A 20,445-nucleotide genomic window follows, 5' to 3' on the forward strand; every position below is an offset into this window, starting at 1 on the left:
TCCTCCATTCTGTCTTCCAGGTCACTTATCCATTCTTCTGCCTCAGTTATTCTGCTATTGATTCCTTCTAGTGTAGTTTTCATTTCAGTTATTGTATTGTTCATCTCTGTTTGTTTGGTCTTTAATTCTTCTAGGTCTTTGTTAAACATTTCTTGCATCTTCTCGATCTTTGCCTTTGTTCTTTATCCGAGGTCCTGAATCACCATTATTCTGAATTCTTTTTCTGGAAGCTTGCCTATCTCCACTTAATTTAGATGTTTTTCTGGGGTTTTATCTTGTTCCTTCAACTAGTACATAGCTCTCTGCCTTTTCATCTTGTCTATCTTTGGGTGAATGTGGTTTTTGTTCCAAAGGCTGCAGGATTGTAGTTCTTCTTGCTTCTGCTATCTGCCCTCTAGGACCAGCAATCTTATGATACTGATTTCAAAAAATGTGTTGGACAAATCGATTGCATAATATCAAACATTGGACTTACCAAATCTCTTCCTTCCAAGTTTACTCAAGCAGTATGGTGATACGTGGGTGATTCCGAATTCACAAGGCCTTTACTAAAATACTAAAGAACTGAATAATAGTTGAAAGAAGTATTTGTTAATTTAAGAGACCTTGACCAGAAATTACTGCTGTGTAACAAACCAAATGTTCCAAAAACTTGGACTATTTTTGCCAGAAGTTACATTTTGTTTTCAAAGGCATGACTCAATAAATATACATACAGAAAGCACTAACGTAATGAACAGTAAGCACTCATGAAGCAATAATGTTTTATTAATTTTTATTGGAGTATAGTTGCTTTACAGTGTTGTGCTAGTTTCTGCTGTACAGCAAGGTACAGTTCATGAAGCAATAATTTTAGAAGAAAAGTATTAGCATTTTTCTCTACATTAAAGATGAGATTGATAAACTACTTGAAAAGGAAAAATATATTTTTAGAAACACAGACTCTTAGAGCTAAAATATGGCCTGCTTCAACAATTCTCAAAGTATCTGGGGCCGCCAGTTCGTTGTAGTACTACTGTTTATAATATTACATCCCCTACTTTCATTTCTGCCAGGAATAATTTTTATTTGCTGAAACAGACAGCAATGCACTGGGGAGCCATCAAAAGTAGTGCCAATTAAGAATAAAGAAATTACTCATTGTTGCCAAATGTATACAGAAAGGCACTTTTTATCCTGTTGACAGAAGTGTAAATTGGTACAAGCTTTATAGAAAGCAATTTGGCAATAGGCATCCGGACACTTGAAGTCTTACATAACTCATGACCAAATAATTTCACTCTCTACTTCTACGAATAGCCTAAGGAAATAGTCCGAGATGCACACACACACAAAATGTAGACAACAGTCACCATTGTGATATAAATAACAGAAAAACTAGAAACAACATCAAAGGCCCAAGAGGAGATTGGTAAAATAATGATGTATCCTTATGACTGAATACTACACAGTCATCAAGTGCAGTGTTGTCAAAGATATTTAAGGATATGAGAAAACGGTCAAGATATATGAAGTGAAATTGGTTTAAGATGCAACTTAACCACATATATGCAGGCTACAGGCTGAAATGTTAATCTCTGGGTTGTAGAATTATAGGTGATTTTTAGTTTTGTCCTTCTGTTTTCCCCTACATTTTCTAAAACTTCTACAGTGAACATATTACTTTTATCATTCAATACATAAGTAGAAAATATAGCACCAGTCTCAACGCTGTGTATATATGCGTGTGTTGATAAGTGACAATGGGTATGGCCCTTAAGGCATTTGGCCCTATTCACGTGGTGAAGAGATGCTACAAAGGAGCCAAAAGTTGACTTCAACCTCACTACGGAAAGAAGATTTGATACTTATGTTTTGAAACTAGACTCAAAGTAAAATAAACTTCTTTCGCTCATGTAATATGATCTATGAAGCGAGATAAAATGAGTGGGTTTTTTTCTTGCTATAACTACAATGTTAAATGCTTCCTAAAGCTAAGCATCCCCGTGGTACCCTCTGTCAAAATGCGACTAACAAAAATTGACTACTACTGCCAAGTGAATAGACAATATCAAAAAGCCAGATAATCATGAGGGGTTCCATACAGATGGAAATACTGTGTCAATAATTTCCTTAAAGCCCAGAGTTCCACTCCCTTATCGTATTAAAACAAACAGGAACTCAAATGCCAGATGATACCAGCCTAAGATTTAATAGGTATGAGAAGAGTCATACTGGCACTCCTCTGCCCCACAAGGAAACCATTTTTCAGCTAACCAGACCCAGCCTCCTAATGGGAATTGAGGCCTCCCAGATGAAGGTGTCATGGGCAAAAGGTACCAACTGGGTATCCCTTCTTTGCTTGCCACACAGGGGATGAAAGGGACGGTGAAGGGAGGGGATTTCAGAAGTCAGCTCTCCATCAGTACCCACTTGTTTACAACCTGAACTCTGGGACCAACTACTCAGAACTTTAGAGGATATCATTTTACCTAAGAATGTCTTGCTTCAGACGTTCCAATCAACTGTGGTATCAGCTTACTAATGTGTACTAGCTGACTTCAGAAAGCAGTAGGAGGCAGAAAAGGCTGAATCATTTCTTTCCCTCAAAGTTTTCATTTCAAAATGTTTCAGGCAACAGTAAAGTATCATTAAGTAATCTCACTTCCTGTAAGGCCCACACAGCTCTGTGTCCTGCAATAACCTCGACAGGGCCTAGCAGCACTGAGTTCACGATGCTCAAACTTCTAACAGGAACACAGCTGCTACACATACAATTCCACTGCAATATACGATAATACATTTACTGGAAAATTAACGGTTTTACTCCAAAGTAAAGGGAAAGCTACCTGTGGCTGCTGGTTACCTCAATTTGTGAGCTTAGCTTCAGAAGCACTGGCTCAACCCGACTGACTTACTACTTGGAAATTTCCCAGCTTGCCTAGGTCTGTCCCCTGGTTTACACATGTTGTCCCAGAGTAATTCTTATCAGAGTGTCCCCCCGCCTTTTTGCAAAAACATCCGTAATGATGACCCCAGTAATAACCCTAACTCGGGTCGCACGGAGAACAAGGCAAGAATACATGCCTACATCAGCAAAAGCCTTACCTTCACTACTGGAAAGACACTTCCAAGTACTAAGTCCTGACTGAATCCACAGTCATATACAAATGGGAAAATAAATGAAACAACCAGCTTTGTGCCATCTAACACACACACACACACACACACACACACACACACACACACACCTTTTTATTCCAAGTGTTTCAACGATATCAAATTACAACAATCTTAAATAGTTTATATACAACTGAGTATTTATAACCCAACTTCTAAAATCTAGAATTAAACTTTAATAATTTCAAACTGAAGTCAATTCCTCATCTTACAAAGCGCACACTTGTACATTAAGTACATAAAGGACAAATCAGATCTGTTGTAAGAAAATCTCTCCATGAATAGGTTTTTAATTCGTATGACTTTTAAAGACTATAGTCCTATTTAAGTTGTGTTTACCCTTTCACTAACTTAACCTAAGTCAGAGAAAAGGATATTGCCAAATCAACTTTAGCAAGCAAACAAAAATTCTAGCCTTGTGCGGAATACATACCTTACACTCATTTTTTAAAAATACGACCAATTACAACTTCCCATCTATGATTTTCTGGAAAATATGGGTTAGCAACCATAGAGTTGCACATCAAATGAGGTATTTGATTCCCAATCAATGATAAAAGACTAAAGCAAACCCGAGACTTTCCGGGCTAACCCAGATGCTGTAAGCTTAAGGACTTCTTCACATTATTTGTAAGCTCCAGTTCTTGGAAGAGGCTGTACCCAGTACAGCCTAACGTTCAGTTTACTAAGAAAGATTTAACTTGGCCCTTAAGAAGACCACAGATGAACAAGATAAGGCGCTATGCTTCATCAAAGGGTAAAGGGGGGGAGCCGGGGTGGGGGGGGACAATGAAGCTCCAGTATCTATAATGCAGCGTCCTGCTGAGGTAGCTGTGAGCCAACGTGCTGGAGCCAGACGGCCTGGGTCCAGTTCTTGGCACGACAACTTACTAGAGTGGGGTGACCTCGGGCAAGTTCTGTGCCCTCTGTGCCTCATCTGCTACAACTCTAACAGGGAGGGAATACTACTCCTACCTCCCGGGACTGGTGTGAAACTTATAAATGAGTTGATCTCACAGCCCGAGCCATCACAAACTTCTTTTAGGTTCTCAAAAGCACGTAGCTTAATCTCTCACCTCTGCGTCTAGCACATCCTTTTCTCTCTGCCAAGAACATTCTCTTCTCCCTTTTCCTGGCTTCCTTTAGGTCTCAGTTTGAATGACGCTTCTAAAAACCCTTCCTTGACCTCCCCGCTTTACGTCAGGTGCCTCTGCTGTTTCCTCTCCCAGCACAGCACCTAAACGCGTTCAAGTTTCTGTTCCCCGGCTGGGCTGTAAGCTCTTTAAAGACAGAAGTCATCTCTGTCCCCATCGCTGCTATAATTCCCAGAACCTAGCACCGTACAGGTACACAGTAGGTGCTTACTAAATAGTTCTTGACTGAAATAACAAGTCATACTAAAGACGAAGGAAACCAAAGAATGATTTCCCAGTTAAATCTTTCACTCTATGTATGTATGCCTCCTCACATCTGAGATACATAGGCGTGCTTCCTCTCATACACTGACAAGCTTGAAATTAAACACAAGATGGACCACATTCTGGCAGAGTACAAATTTTACTCCCATTCTGGGTAGGAATCATGACTTCATAAGCAGAGCGAATAACAGTCTGCTCAGTATGTTTACACGTATGATTTCATGCCTCATATTCCAAAGCCTTTACTTAAATGAGGATATCACAGCAAAATTATACGGCTAGTGTAGCGCTCTGATTCTCATCAGCTGGGCTAAATGAAACCCCTTACTGCAACTGGCACAGATGGAGAAAAGAAAAGGAAGGTGAGACCATAAACATGGGAGAAGAGGAAAGAAAGAAAAAAGTGAAAGTAGAGGTAAGAGCAACATCAGCTGCTCGTCTACAAGGTACCACTGGGTGGCGCCAGTGCCCCCTGGCTATCCAATACAGATAACAGAACCAGGACTCGGAGCCATCAGTCTGCCTGTATTTTCCAGAGCTTAGGCTGGATGCTCAGAAGTCTATTTTCAACATGCTGATGGACAGATGCAATTCACCGGAGTTCAAGTTCTCTGCATATGTCATCAACATAGGCATAAGTCTTAAGGATGTTGTGTTTATCGGAGACACCTGGAAGGTGATTTGTCAACAGTTTTGCCTGGTGAAATGTTTCAGAGTCAGCTCACCATTCTAAATGCAGAGATTCTCAGTAGAGTGAGAGGCCAGGGGTTCTCAGTGGAGTGAGAATGGAGGAAAGGGATCAGAATGACCTAGAAAGCTTTTTTAAACTATTAGGTTGAACCATATAAAATTGCCAATAGTCGAAAAGCTGTTACATCCACAAATATAGCAATTTCAAATGGTTCAACCTAATACACACATATTTAGAATCACTGGGTTAATGAGCCATTGTTACTGATAGGAGTGTCCTATTTCTCAGGTTTGTTGGGGGGGGGGAAACGTTGAGAACACCCGCACAGTTTGGCATTAAATCATGAAGAATTAACTGAACAAAGAAATGGAAACAAAATAACTAAGGACAGGGAATTCCCTGCAGTCCAGTGGGTACGACTTGGCGCTTTCACTGCTGGGGACCTGGGTTCAATCCCTGGTCAGGGAACTAAGATCCCTCAAGCCACTGGCATGGCCAAATAAATAAACAAATAAATAAGGATAGGGAATAGATTAAACTACATTAAAAATAGAAGACATGGGAAGATGTTCACAAAAAATTTAAATGCTGTATTAAGTGTAAAAAAGCAAATTACAAAACAGTATATAAAACACATTTTGTTTTCTGGGGGAATCCGAAAACGTTTGGGGGATACGGAAGGATATATACTAAAAAAATCTCAATAGTTGTCTCTGCGTAGGGAGACTACCCGTACTTTGTTTTGTTTTTTTATCCATACATGTTTTCTAAAATAAACATGTATAACAATTTTGGATCCTGGAACAGGAAAAAAATTAAAGACTTTGGTAGTAAAACTAGGGAAATCCAAATAAATTCTAGAGTACTGCACCAGTGTCTGTTATGTAAAATGTTAACTTTAGGGGGAGCTGGGGAAAAATATCCAGGACCTCTGAACTATCTTCACAAATTCATTGTAAATCTAAAATTATTCCAAAATGAAACATTTATTTAAAAAAATAAGCCATGTATTAAGATCACATTTTTTAAATCCAGAAGAAAAAATCCATTTGTTTAAGAGATTCCTACATTTAAACAAGAATATGGTGGAATAAAACTTCTTTGGTAGAAAGAAGTCTTGGAAGAAGCTATGCCTTCTAGCATGACAACCAAAAGTTGTAAAGACTTAATGACATATGCAGTGACTTTCATAATATGAAAGTGATGTTATCCTATTGGGCATAGGCTCACTGAAGCAGGAAACAAACGGTTGAGTCTCTATTTTCTTTGGTTTTGTAATCATCACTGCTGAAGACTAACCACCATAAGGACATTTGAGGGAAAAAAAATTAAAAATAAGTATAGCCAGTAACCACCCTTTTCATCTGTAAAATTTTTTAAAATTTAGTTTCCCAGATCCTGGGCAGCTACAGGTACATGCACATGCATTCGTTCAAGAAAAATTCAATGAGCGTTTACCAAGCCCACTCCTTCTGGAGCTTACTGTTCAATAGACAATATTTTAAGAGGACATGAGACTAACAGAGAGAGCAGACATATACGTATAATAGGAAAAGAGGGATACCCATGAGCCAACCCTCAACCCTATAATAATAGCCCAACCAGACTTTTTTAAAAAGTTAATAACAATAGCTACCCTCTGGGATTATCCAGTTATACCTGTTAATGCGTAGGTACCAGCTGGCTTGCTCAAAATGGATTTTTTACAATTTCCTTTAAATATTAGGGCAAGGAAAATTATGCAAAGCCTGAAAGTGAGGTTCTGAAAAGGAATAAAGGAAAGGACAATGCAGAGCTAAAAACACAAACAGAAAACTAAAAGGTCTGGATCAATTTCATCTGCAGACTACTATCCGTCTGTTACAAACAGGTTATAACCTTCTGGTTATAATACTCCTCCAGCAAGTGTAAAATTTGGAATAAGTTAGTTCCACTGCAGAACACACACAACGGGGGGGTTTCCTTACTTGTAGGTTTCCTTACTTGTAGGTTTCCTTACTTGTAGGTTTCATTACTTGAGTATTGACAATGTGTCAATATAAGGCACTTTTGCAGAAGATGAGATCCAAAACAAGAATTTCAAAAACAGATTTAAAGAGAAGCACCAGTGTACTAAAAACTCCCAAGCAGAGCAGAAGTCTTTTTCCCATCTCAGTGAAACACTGTTTAAGGAAGGGGAGTTATGTGTCCCCATAAAAACGTCAGCCAAGAAACTTGCTATAACTTCAACAGTGTTGATATTTCCGACCAGCAGATATCACCCATTTATCCCTAAAGCATTTAACTTCTGCTGTACCGACAATGTGTAATTTGCTTTTAAGACATCCCTTTGCAGTTATTTCTGTGTATAGTTAAGCGAAAATACATCCTCTTTAAATTAGGTTATAATTCAATCCTCCTGGAAGCATCTGCAAACAATGTGAGCAGCAGTAAAAGGTAAAGGCGGTTCTCTTTCTCATGTACTATACGGGGCAACCTGCTGCTTACTCTTCTTCAAAAGCAAAACTAAGGTCAACACAGAGAAGGTTCTGAAAACAAACGTTCTCTGTTTGAGGCCTGATGGTTGTGTGACAGCAACAGGCCAGATTTTTAAAGAATAAGAAAAGGGATTATCAGAATGCTTCCAGCACCTCGATCTTATGGTTTCCAGGGCTGCTATGTCTGAAAGTAGAAGAGAAAGGCATTGAGGTTCGGTGCCTGGTGCCAAGTCCAGGCAACATCCTGATCTTTCATTAGCAATGGGCTACTGCCGGTAAAAGCAAGAAAAAAAAATTTTTTTTAAAAAAAAGGTCTAGCAATCGCAGGACATGTCCCCAGATCTGGCCAAGTACCAAACTCAAATTCTAAAAGTTTAGCTCATTCCACAGAACAATTTTATGGAACCCAAATATGTAACTGTATGACTTTGAAACATCATTGATTTTCTTTCACACAAGAGGCAGAGGTCAGCAGCAGAGGCAACAAATCTAAGAATTGATTTTCCATCCTAAGCAGACTCCTACTCACTCCTCTCAAAGCAGAAGAAACATTTTCTCATGATCTCATGACAAAATGTTACGACATCTAGAAGAGACCAGACATATAAAATGACCTTAGTGTCACATTAGCTAGGAATGATGCAAAATTAAAGAAATCAACTCTAGGTTGAAAAGCAATTCTTTCAGCCAAAATTAGCTGCTTCAAAATGAGTTGCTTCCATCTCATCAAAGTCATTAAAGTAACATATATGTGTTTCATAACAACAATTCTGTCTTTGGAAAAACACAGAGTTTTGACTCACTTTTGCAGATTTCCACCAGAGACTGTGATATCAGATTCAACACTGCAAGGCTTCTCAACACACTCTTAGCTTAGGGACCCAATAGGCTACAGCTTGTTTTTAAAAGATGTCTCTAAAGAACAAACTGGAGTTGAGATTCCTAGTTTTCAAAACTCAAGGTACGCTCTGGCTAGAGACCATATGTTCATGGCCAACTCTCACTCCTTTGGTCATGCCCTAGTACAGCACTGACCTCCTCTTTCCTGTGGGCAGTGCCCTAAGCAACACGACCCTTCAGTCAAAGGCAGGGAGGGAGGTGGTCAATAGTCTTCCTCAGTTGAGGACAATTAGAAGCTAGATTGTAAGGAAGCACTTTCTCCCTAAGAGGTGAAAAGAAAACCCTACAATCTTTAGGGTTAGGGGCTTTTTGAGAAAAAGATCAGCTGTCTGAAAGTTAAGTTAGGAATGACTCTCCCATTGCACCACATGTACTATATCACTGCAATCATAGGCCAATCACTCCACACAAACATTTCATATAACCAAATAACAACGGCTCAAATGCAGGGTACCACTGAGACAAGATAGAGATTGGGAAGCTATCTGAGCACTGGAATATTCTTCCTCCAAGAGCCAGGTAGAATATTCTTCTACCTTTGCAGAGCCCTTAGGCTTACAGTGACTCCAGAATGACCCTACTGAGCTAGGATTCAAGTCAGCCGGCAGGGCAAGTACAAGTATCTTTTTAACCCCAATGAACACTTTGTACTTCTGGGGTTGAGGATCACCCCTCATTCAATTCTACTCAGGCCATAAAAGAAAGGCTTAAAAGTGAGGTTGGGGAACTCCATTTGAAAACATGGATTAAAAAAGGAGGTGGGGGCTTCCCTGGTGGCGCAGTGGTTGAGAGTCCACCTGCCGATGCAGGGGACACGGGTTCGTGCCCCGGTCCGGGAAGATCCCACATGCCGCGGAGCGGCTGGGCCCGTGAGCCATGGCTGCTGAGCCTGCGCGTCCGGAGCCTGTGCTCTGCAACGGGAGAGGCCACAACAGTGAGAGGCCCGTGTACCGCAAAAAAAAAAAAAAAAAAAAGGTGGGAGATTCACCAGGGAAGTTTCCATTTTGCAGTTGTCTTTTCTAAAATTACTTGTAAAGAAGTAAATTCTTTGGAGGATACTTCCTAAAGAAAGCTACTCCCTTACTAACAGTTTAATATTCAACAATCTCTTGGTGATCAAGACAATATTCAAATTAATGTAAATATGTGCATAAATTAAAAACCCGCTTCCACATAAAAACCCTGGCCTTTATACTTGACACTAAAAACAAAATCTAAGCAGAGGAATCCAAAATTTTCTGGTGGAAAAGCTGTGTTATATAATGTCCTTACGAGTTCAGTCATTCTGCTTGAAAATGTAAAATGTGTAACTATATTTGAATGAATATGCTAATACTGACATTTCTTTCTATTGGGGGAAATAAACACTACACAGCTTCCCATCTGCAGGTTGCTATAATTCACCAAACAGTGAGCCTGAACCATGACTTTTCTAGTTTCCAGAGTATGGAAACCACCTGCTTCACAGAAATTCCAACCTACTCCTGTAAGGAAGTGCCTGGGCACAAACGGAATCCCAAATATTTCACCAAAGGCTTTAAACCATACTAAACTAACCTTGCAGCAAATCCTGAAGGTCTCTGTGGTTCCAAGTACAAGAATACCATTATCCTAGCCTGCTTTTCTCTTTTCTGCTCTATTTGAAACACATTCGTCTGACAGTTGTTTATGGCTAGTTCTGCCCAGTTCTACCCCCCAGTCAAGTGATGATTTTTCAATTACTCTTTTAAGCTATGTCTCAACTTAGTATCTTCAGTGGTCATGGGGAACACAGCATCTTTTACTTGGATGCGTCCCATGAGATACTAGTGCTAGTTCTGTCTTCTCTTCTGTTTCCAAAGCCATAACTGAACTTTAAGCTCATTCAACCAAGTTCCTGTTTCCTGTCTGCGGGAAACGTTCAGCTTTCAGTTCATTTGAGAAGCAGAAATGACTAACATATTCTGAGAATAACGAATGATCACCATTTCAGCAGGAGCAGCTCTGCCCATTTCTGCAGGCTTTCTCTGATGACTCACCACTCGGGTACCCCCAGGGGAGTGGTCCTTCAAAACCCTATCATTACTTTTTTTGTAGTATTAAAATGCTTTAGGCACATGTTGAAGGTAATAAACAGGATACCTAAGAGAAAACAGGTATTTCACCATGCCTTCCACTGCCTTAACTTCTTAACAACCACTAGAAGCCACCATAAATATTTTCAATACCTCTGTTACTAGCCTCATCTCACATGTCTCTGTCATCAATCAACTGAGAAATGGGAAACCTCTATTCTGACTCCCACATAAAATCTGCTAACTTCACAGCGCCTATGAAAGAAAAATCCTCTTGCTGTGAAATCAATTCCAGAAAGGCCAAAATGCACAAGATACACAGCCTTTGGAGAGCAGCGATGCTATTTCAATCGCCATAACAAAAATATGAGCAGCTATGCTAGGCCATCACATTAACACCATTGTCTACAAGGTAGAATCTTCTTTTGTTAAATACTCTATTGAATTCATCATAAACTACGGTCTTTTCACCTCTACGTCCCACAGCATAAACCCAGAAAAGGTTATAATGAGCCTAGGGCGGATGTGCTTAATAAATGCTTCTAGAGGACATGCGAGCAGAATACGTACATACTTGCCCAAATCCAACACAGTTCTCCTAATGTACAATTTTATATACTACAGACTGAGTTACCATACACAAAGATTCACGTTGCCACAGAGACCTAGATTTTCTTTACTTTTGTAAGCTGTGAAAGAACACAACTAAGCCCACACATTTACCAAAAATTAGACCGGTTGGTTTTTCTTTGAACCAAAATAACTGTTCAAGTTCAGTTTTAAAATCTTCATTAAAACCAAACCCCACCCAAAAGATTCCTAATGACATGTTAATACATTGCACTTATACATCATTACTAGTAACTACAATTTAAACAACACGTGCATAAATTCCAAACAGAACTGAACTGGTTTAACATTGAGGATTTTTTAATTCCTTGGTTATTTACTTTTGGTGGCCATGACTTTAAGATTATAGTTTGTCCTAGAAACCAGTTATTTTAAGTGGAACACTATACTTACATGGCACAGTGTTGTTCTTCTTCCCACTAAAATGTCTTTTTCACTTATTCAGAGTTACCAAACGTGAAAGATGCTCACAGTATAGAGTCAAGTTAAAGGAAGCAAATTACAAATAGGTATGCACAGTAAGAACCCATTTTTGTAGAAAGAAGATACGTATGTTTGCACACGTGCATGTATGTGTGCACACGTGTGCATGCAAGCATCCAAACGTGTGTACACAAACGTGTACCCAGAAGTTGACAATAGAGCTCCCTGGGTATGGGATTATGGTGCTCTTATTCTTCTTTATACTCATATTTTCAGTGCAGAAAATTTAGACAATACAAATACTACTTTAACAAAGGGAGAAAATTATTTTTAAAAACTACCCGAGTGCTGTCTAAATACAAGGCATTCACTCCATTTCAGAATCGCGTTGTAATTATCCTCCAGTGTGTAATGTTGCGTATGATGAATCTGTATAATTAGTATCAAAATGGTAATCATAAATTAAAATGCACTGTAGAATTGTATAGGGTAAAATGTATAAGTATCTCTATACTGCCTTCCTCTAACACCACTCCCTTTTGCCCTAGAGATAACCATTTGTGGTGCGTATCAATCACACTTTTTTGTATTATCCATACGCATGGTAAGGTTTTGTTCTTTTAGATAAGTGGAATCATGGTATACGGACTGTTCTATAACTCCCTCCTCTGCCCCCCCCCCACCTTTAACAACATATTTTGGAACTCTTGTGTCAGTTTATATGGGTCTGAAGGGTTTCCTTCCTTTAATAGCCCCATGTTATTCCACAGAACAGCATGCCATTATTTAAATCATTCCCCTTCTGATGGACATTTAGGGTGCTGCCAAGTTTTCACTGTTATGACCAGTTTCACTGCATTGAAATCTTGTATGCATCTTTATACAAATGTGCAGATATTTCCTTAGAATAGCTTCCTACAGAATTGCTGGGCCAAAATACATGCATATTTAAAAAATGAGAGGATTTTGGTACCCTCTATCAAAAAGCTACACAATTTGCACTCTCATTAACAGTGTATGAGAGTGCCCATTTCTTTCAAAAAGTGGATATTATAGTTTTTGCCAATGTATTTGGTTAAAAAAAAAAAAAAAGGTTTCATTTCCCTAACTACTAGAATGAATTCGAGCATCTTTTCTTTTTTAATCATCATTTCAATCTCTTCTTATGTGAAAGGCCAATTCATAACCCTGTGCCACTTTTTCTAACAGGTGCCTTTTTCTTATTGATCTGTAGGAGCTCTTTACATATCATAGATATTACACAGTAGAAACCTTTTTATCTAATGTTATTTGGAACACTTGATTAGCTAATTGAAAAGGTCAACTAAGGTGAACAGTCATAAGAAAATATGCACATGACAAACATTTCATTTTATCTTCATTTTATCAGTGGTAAATGTACACTCATTCGTCAAACTTTTGATAAAGGGCCAAGAAGCCAAGACCTTTCTTTAACTCCAGGTCCCTGGATTGTAAAGAAAGTTAATTTGAATTCTTAGATAATGTAGAATGTCAAAGAACTTAAAAGACACTTGCAAGGAACTATGAGTAGAGAACCCCTCAGATTTTTATATTTATTTTATACAAATCTTCTATCGTTGTCTTACCCACACCTAATTATACAGTAATAACTTGCTTTCATCAACTCTTTCCAAAGCATACCATTTGTTTTGTTATAATAAACCTATCCCCCAGCTTCAACAATTATCTATACGTGCTGAATTTTATTTCTTTCACATCTCTATGCACTCCGTACCTCAACTCCCATATAATCTGAAGCAAATACCAGATACATATCATTTCATATGTAAATTTTCAGTAAGAACTTCAATTCCCCACTACTCAGACTGTATCACATTATAAAATATGAAAATAAATTACGTATTTACAAAAACAAGAACAACGAGCATATATAGGTTCAGTAATAAAAGCATCTGTTGTACTGGTGGGTCCACAAGCCTGGCTTACCTGAGACCAACCTACTAATATCAAGTGTTCAGGGCACAGTGTATTTTACGAAAGAAATGAGTATCATTTAATATGGTGAGTCAGTTAAGTAAAAGTCAATAAAAGCTTCCACTGCGTATGTAGAAGTTATTTCCCCCCAGTCTGTCATATGCCTTTTTAACTTTGTTATGGTGTCTTGTGCTTTCCAGAAATTTTTAAAATACATCCTTAATGTATTTTTGTGTATGATGTGAGGCTGAGATCCGTTTCTTTCCAAATATACAGCCCACAGTGCTAACTCAATTTCCATTTTCAACATTACTTGTAGGTAGGACGTTTAAAAGAACTAAAGTGTGAACTTCTAATGTACGAAAGGAAGCTGTGCAAACAAAATAATAAACCAGCCAGTCTTAAGGTCAGCTTGATAGGCTCAAACTACTATGTATTTAAAGATTACAGGGCTTCCCTGGTGGCGCAGTGGTTGAGAGTCCGCCTGCTGATGCAGGGGACATGGGTTCGTGCCCTGGTCCGGGAAGATCCCACATGCCGCGGAGCGGCTGGGCCCGTGAGCCACGGCCGCTGAGCCTGCGCGTCCGGAGCCTGTGCTCCGCAATGGGAGAGGCCACAACAGTGAGAGGCCCGCGTACCGGGAAAAAAAAAAAAAAAAAAAAAAGATCACAGAAGTTTGGGGAGCAGGAGCAACAGGCTGCCATATACCTGGCTCTGTCGTTACCGCTCTGGCTTACAGCAGGATCTCCAAAGGACATCGCAACTGGACAGGCCTGCTTCTGAATCTCACTATTTGCCATACTTGTAGATTGACATTCACACTGAAATACCCCACACTTGACGACAACAACAACATCAACCTTCCCAACTCTCTATCCATTCCTTAATGCTGCTCCTAGACCACAGTGCCTTCAGACTTAGTTAAAGAAAATGAATACACTGTTCTGAACCACAATTTCCCATGGAAATATACCTAAAAGATACTAAAAGTCAAGGTAAAGTTTGTCAAATTTCCTTTATAACATAGAGACTCAATAATTTTTAAGGTTGCGTTATCTCTGGGCAAACTTTTTGTGTAAAATGTACCAGAGAGTAAATTGGCTTTTAGGGTCATAAGTTCTCCGTTTCAACTCTGACATTGTATTTTGAATGCAGCCAGACAATACATAAATGAATGGATGTGCCCGTGTTCCAACAGAAATTTATTCATAAAAACAGGTGGTGGGCAGGATTTGGCCACCGGCAGTATTTTACCAGCCCTTGTCTTATACCAACGATTGATCTTTTTCAAATCCACTACCCTGGCTATACACTTATTTGAGCAAATATGGTGACTCTGAAGGGACAAGTAATAATTTCAGTACCACCTTACAGAAATGAATACTCTAAAAATCGATCACTAAGCTCTTCCTGTAAGTTCTCATAATATGAGCACATCTATTTTTCAAAATATAACACTGTAAGTCACCTTAAAACTAATGCTTATTCTAAAAGATAATTAAAATGAACATTAAGTAGCTACTATAAAAGAAAAACATGCGGTCTAGACAGACAAATTCAACAGTCTTCTATTCACTATTCTGAGTAGCAAAAGCCTACTAAATCTATCATCATATTCGCAACTTCACTACTTAAAACGCAGAAGCAGACTTTCAAAGTACATTTAAATGAGAACACGATTTTTTTTCTTTGGACTACTTACCACAAATGTTGATTAGAAACTATACAGTTTTGCCAAAATATTTTAAAATTAGAAAGTGAAACCAAAAATCTCCTTGGCATATGACGTGTCTACTTAATTTTAAAATATTAATTTTAATGTTTCATTTGACTGCCCGGTAAGGCAGAAATTATATTTTAAGGCACAAAAGGATGGCAGCCATTTTAATATAGTGAGAGCATGTATGAGTATGTACACACACTGAAAGCCATCAAGACCACTAGTTCAAAGAATACATCTGAGCTCCAGGATTGCTCACAGAAAAAAATATTCACACTGCTTACAGAAGTACTGGATGTTATACAGAACAGCAAGGAATAAAATTAAATAACAAAGGTACATAAGACCCCTTAACACAAAAGGCATGATCCATAAAAGGAAAAACTGATAAACTGGACCTCATCAAAATGAAAGATTTTTGTTCTGCGAAACTTCCCTGTGAAGACGACGAAAAGGCAAGCTGCAGGATGGGAGAAGATATTTGCAAACCATGTAGCCAACAAAGCACTAGTATTAAGAATATATAAAGAACTCTCAGAACTCAACAGTAAAAAAAAAAAATCCAACTGGAAAATGGACAAAAGACACGACCACACATTTCACTGATGAAAATACAGAGATGGCAGATAAGCACATGAAAAGATGTTCAACATCATTAGCCACCAGGGGAATGCAAATTAAAACTATGACAAGATATCACTATATACATATCTATCAGAATGGCTAAAATAAAAAATAGTGACAACACCAAGTGTCAGCAAGGATGAGCACAGTTCATGCATTGCTGGGGCACGGGCGGGGGGATGTAAAATGGCACAGTCACTCTGGAAAGCAGTTCGGCAGTTCCTTATAAAACTAAACATGCAACTACCATACGAACAGCGATTGCACTCTTGGGCAACTATCCCAGAGAAATGGAAATTTATGTTCATACAAAAACCAGTGCACAATTTTTCATAGGAGCTTTATTCATAATAGGTTACAAAATACGGGAAATAGATGTCCTTCGATGGGTGAACGATTAAACTGTATACATCCACAGCGTGGAATACAACTCAGGAATGAAAAAGAACTATTGATACAAGACACATTCCCTGCATGAATCTCCAGGGAATTACACTGAGTGAAAAAAAGTCGATCTCAAAAGATTACACATCGCATGATTTCATTTGTATACCATTCTTGAAATGACAAAATTATAGGCAAGGAAAACAGATCAGTCGTTGCCAGGGATCAGGGAGGGAGGGAGATGGCTGTGGCTATAAAAGGGCAACATTAGAGACCTTTGGGGTGATGGAATTGTCCTGTATCTTGACTGTGGTGGTAGTCACACGAATTTACACATATGGTAACACTGCACAGAACTGAATACACACACGCAAGTGAGTGGATGTAAAACTGGAGATCTCTGAATCAGGTGGATGGACTGTATCTGTCTCAATTTCCTTGTGACATTATGCTACAGTTATGCCAGATGTTACCACTGGGGAAAATTAAAGGGGATTATTTTTATGATTGTATGAGAAACTACAACTATCTTAAAATAAACAGTTAAAAGAGAAAGGAAGATAAAGAATATATAAGACCAACCAATAGCAGGAGTGGAAAAAATAAAGCTTTCATTTTTGTTAAAGTCTCAATAACTGAAAGTCAAGGAAAGAAAAAAAAAAAAGAAATGCCAAGAAGAGAGTCTACAGGCTACAATCATCTCCTCCTCCCCTGGGGAGCCTTAACTTCCCCAGGATTTTGCTTCTGTCCCTGATTTGACTGTTGTTAATAAAAATAAACTGACATACAAACTGTCTCTCCAAAACTTCCACCATCATCACCTCCATCCTGAACTATAAAACTAAACCTTGCAGGGTAAGGATTGTCTTCTTAACCATCATATCCTAGTGGCCTGGCACAAAATACGTGACAGATGGAGGAACAAGATAAGTTGAATGAACGAACAAATGAATGAATGACTGAGATGCCTGCATATTCTTTTCAAGCGCCTAGCCAATTACAGTTACAAGGCAGTATGTATACATTCCCGTACAAATTTCTTAAAAGCCCTGAATGTTTAAAAAAAATAATAAAGTGGGGTATGCACACCCTTCACTTGCAAGCTTAAGTTAGCAATACCTGACTTTTGTAAAATGCTTCCCAATTTATAGACTTCCACATATAGTAATTCATTTGATAAGGATGAATTAAGAATTATGCATATATAGATTGGAACCAGTGTAAGCAGATCTTTCAGAAAAACGTTCTAAATAACTAAGGATTTACCTTAGCTTAGTTTAACTAAGGATTTACGGCACAGCCTTAATGCAAATTGTGAGATATATATATATATATATATATGTATTTTTCAAATTGGGGGACTTATACGGATTATTCTGCCAACATCAAGACCCTCTGACAGATGCAAAAATGAAGAGAGGTAAAGTGACTTATTCAAGGTTATACAATCAGCTAGCACTGGAACTGGCGCCTGAGCCTCTCCAGAGTCCCAATTCATTTCTCTTCTCACTGAACTGGGCAAGCCTGTCCTTTCTCCACCCATCCCACCCCTACCCAAAACACTCAAACAAAAAATCTGAATCTGAATCTCTTATTTTTAAAATAGGGGTTTTAGGGGGAAAATTGAATTTATTCAAGATGTTAATTGTTGCATTACACCTTCTGTGGATTTTTAGGTGTCAAATTACTTCTCCTATCAGAACAATAAGGTACTTTATTCTGTGGTGCGAGCAGACTAACAGTTTAATGTTTCATCCTCCACCTAAATGGCAGAGAGGGTGTTAATTTTTCTTACAAGTCTCACACTTCTTTTCAATCGTAAAGATGAGCTCTATTACAATCCGAGGAAGAGGCCTCACACTATTAAAATCTTGATTGATATGCTCATTGACAGTACAGTCATTGGATCTCTGCTTACAGCCTTATGTACCAAGAGCAGGTAAAACTATCTGTTACAGGCAATATAAAAGAAAAAGTAACGTAGCAACAAGCAACTACCGGGAAATGAGGATTTCATCAGGTTAAATCTCCGTTATGCTGCAACATGTTACTAAGCATGAGTTTAGAGGTCCTGGAATCAAAACACTAGAAGGAACCTTCGTTCAACATCCTCATTTTTGTAAATGAGGAAACTGAGGCGTTGATCAAACCATTAACCAATAAAGCAGACTGCTTACTTTTTCAAAGGGGTTCATTTAAATGCCATTTAGCCCTTATTCTCCATCTCGCCGTTTCTTAGAGGGATGATTTTTTTTTTAAGGTGAAAACGATGAGAGCAAAGTCATTTCAAGAGGGTGAAAAAAAATGCCTTTGAAGGAGGAGATGGCTGGAGTGAAGAGAAGAAATGACGTCTTATTTAAAATATGTAACCCCTTAATGGGGGCTAGGCAGTGAATCATATTCTCCTCGATTCTTCTCTGTGCTATTGACATCGACCACAGTTCTTTCTGTAGGGCAATCGAATGAGAGGAAGAGGAAGTGAATAAAGCTGATGCTAAATATACAGCACCCATGGAGGACAAGGATGTAGATAGGTAGAACAGGAAAAAATAAGAGCATGTTTCTGCTAGAAACCAGCCGTTTTTCTAACCTACCTAAAGATACGGAAGCTAAGAGGATATCGGAAGCTAGGGCATCCCTCAAATTCGAAGGGCGGATGCTTCTAGGGCCAGAGAGATCCCCTAGCTCTCAGATATAGAGAGACTCGAAGGGGACAAAATGGAGTTGAGGTCCAGGAGCGCCCTAAAGGTCGTTTGGAGGTCTGGCGAGCCCTTGATGTGCTCATTTGGAAAGAAAGGGTCATGGCAAAGCCTAGTACCCCGATCGGGAAGATGCTTTTGGCTCTCGGAGGGCGGTGAGCGGCAAGAAGAGGCAGGCCAGGGTCTCGAGGACCCCAGACCTCAGCAAAGGAGATGATACCGGGACCTCGGGGATCTTCCCGGCCCCGGAGGAGGCGGGAGGGTAGAACGCCCGAGCTCCAGAAGAAAGCGAGCGGATTCCGGTAATGGAAACGTCCCCTCAACCTCCTCCGGGCTCAGGTGTGGGACGATAGCTTGGCCGGAGCGGGGGCCCCGGCACAGCGACAGGGCACGGGTTGCCGGGGCAGGAGCCTCGCCGACTGGGGTTACTCACCGGAGGCGCTGCCTGCGGCGTCTCCGCAGCCGGTCGACACTCGAGAGGCTGGTGGAAAGGAGCCGCGTGCCCGCTAGCGCTGGGGCAAGGAGGGGCGCGCCACGGAGGCCGGAGAAAAAGCCGCAGCGGCGCGCGCACACACGGAGGGCCGGCGGAGGAGGAGGCGGGGCGAGGCGCAGCGTGGCGCGGGCCCGGAAAAGACGCGCCCGGAGGGGCGGGCGGAGCGGGGGCGCGCGGTGGTGTGGCACAGCCGGCCGAATCGCCGGCGAAGGCGCGCTCGGCCCACCCACGCTCCCGCCTCCGCTCACCCCGACGTCAGCCGAAAAGGAGGGCCCGAGCGGGCTGCTAGCGGCGGGGTGGGGGGGAGGTGTTCGGTGTGCTCCGGGGGAGCTGAGCCGGCTAACGGCGCCCCGCGGGCTCACCGCAGGGTCCAGCTCCAGTCCCCGGGGCCGTGTGATCGAGCGTGTTTTCGGGAGGTCCGGGCGCCTGATTTCAGCGAGGTGCAGAACGGACCCACTCCCGCACCTGCGCTCGCTTCCCAGGACTCCACCCCAGAATGAAAGTTCCCCTCGGGTCGTCCTCCAGCTGCCCTTTCAAGATATTCATCTTCGGACTTCACTGCTCTTCCTATAGAGAGAGATCTTAACGTTCTTTGCCTAAGACATCCTGCTTCTCCCAGCCCCAGCTAACGCCTCTCTTCCCTTTATCTCGCCTCTCACTACGTTAAGACCCCATCCAGCCATCCCCACTTATGAAATATTACAGGAATGCAGGGTTTTCACTTAATGCCTTGCATTTCCACGATGGTGTAATGGCAAAAGAGCTCATAACTGATAAGGAAACGTCACCGCAGCACTATGACATCTTACTGGCCCCG

General features: G+C 40.3%; 1 protein-coding gene across 7 annotated transcripts in view; it reads right to left on the reverse strand.

The window, feature by feature from the left end:
* ACSL4 (acyl-CoA synthetase long chain family member 4) overlaps positions 1 to 19,806 on the reverse strand; it is a 74,917-nt gene extending 55,111 nt beyond the window's left edge. For all 7 annotated transcript variants that reach the window (XM_079909965.1, XM_079909963.1, XM_079909962.1 and 4 more), the window contains exon 1: positions 19,569 to 19,806. The gene's annotated coding sequence lies outside the window, so the exon portion shown is untranslated. The remainder of the gene's footprint in view (positions 1 to 19,568) is intronic.
* Between the last annotated feature and the right edge of the window lie 639 nt (positions 19,807 to 20,445).

The sequence above is a fragment of the Stenella coeruleoalba genome (assembly GCF_951394435.1).
Source record: "Stenella coeruleoalba genome assembly, chromosome: X".
Taxonomy (NCBI): domain Eukaryota; kingdom Metazoa; phylum Chordata; class Mammalia; order Artiodactyla; family Delphinidae; genus Stenella; species Stenella coeruleoalba.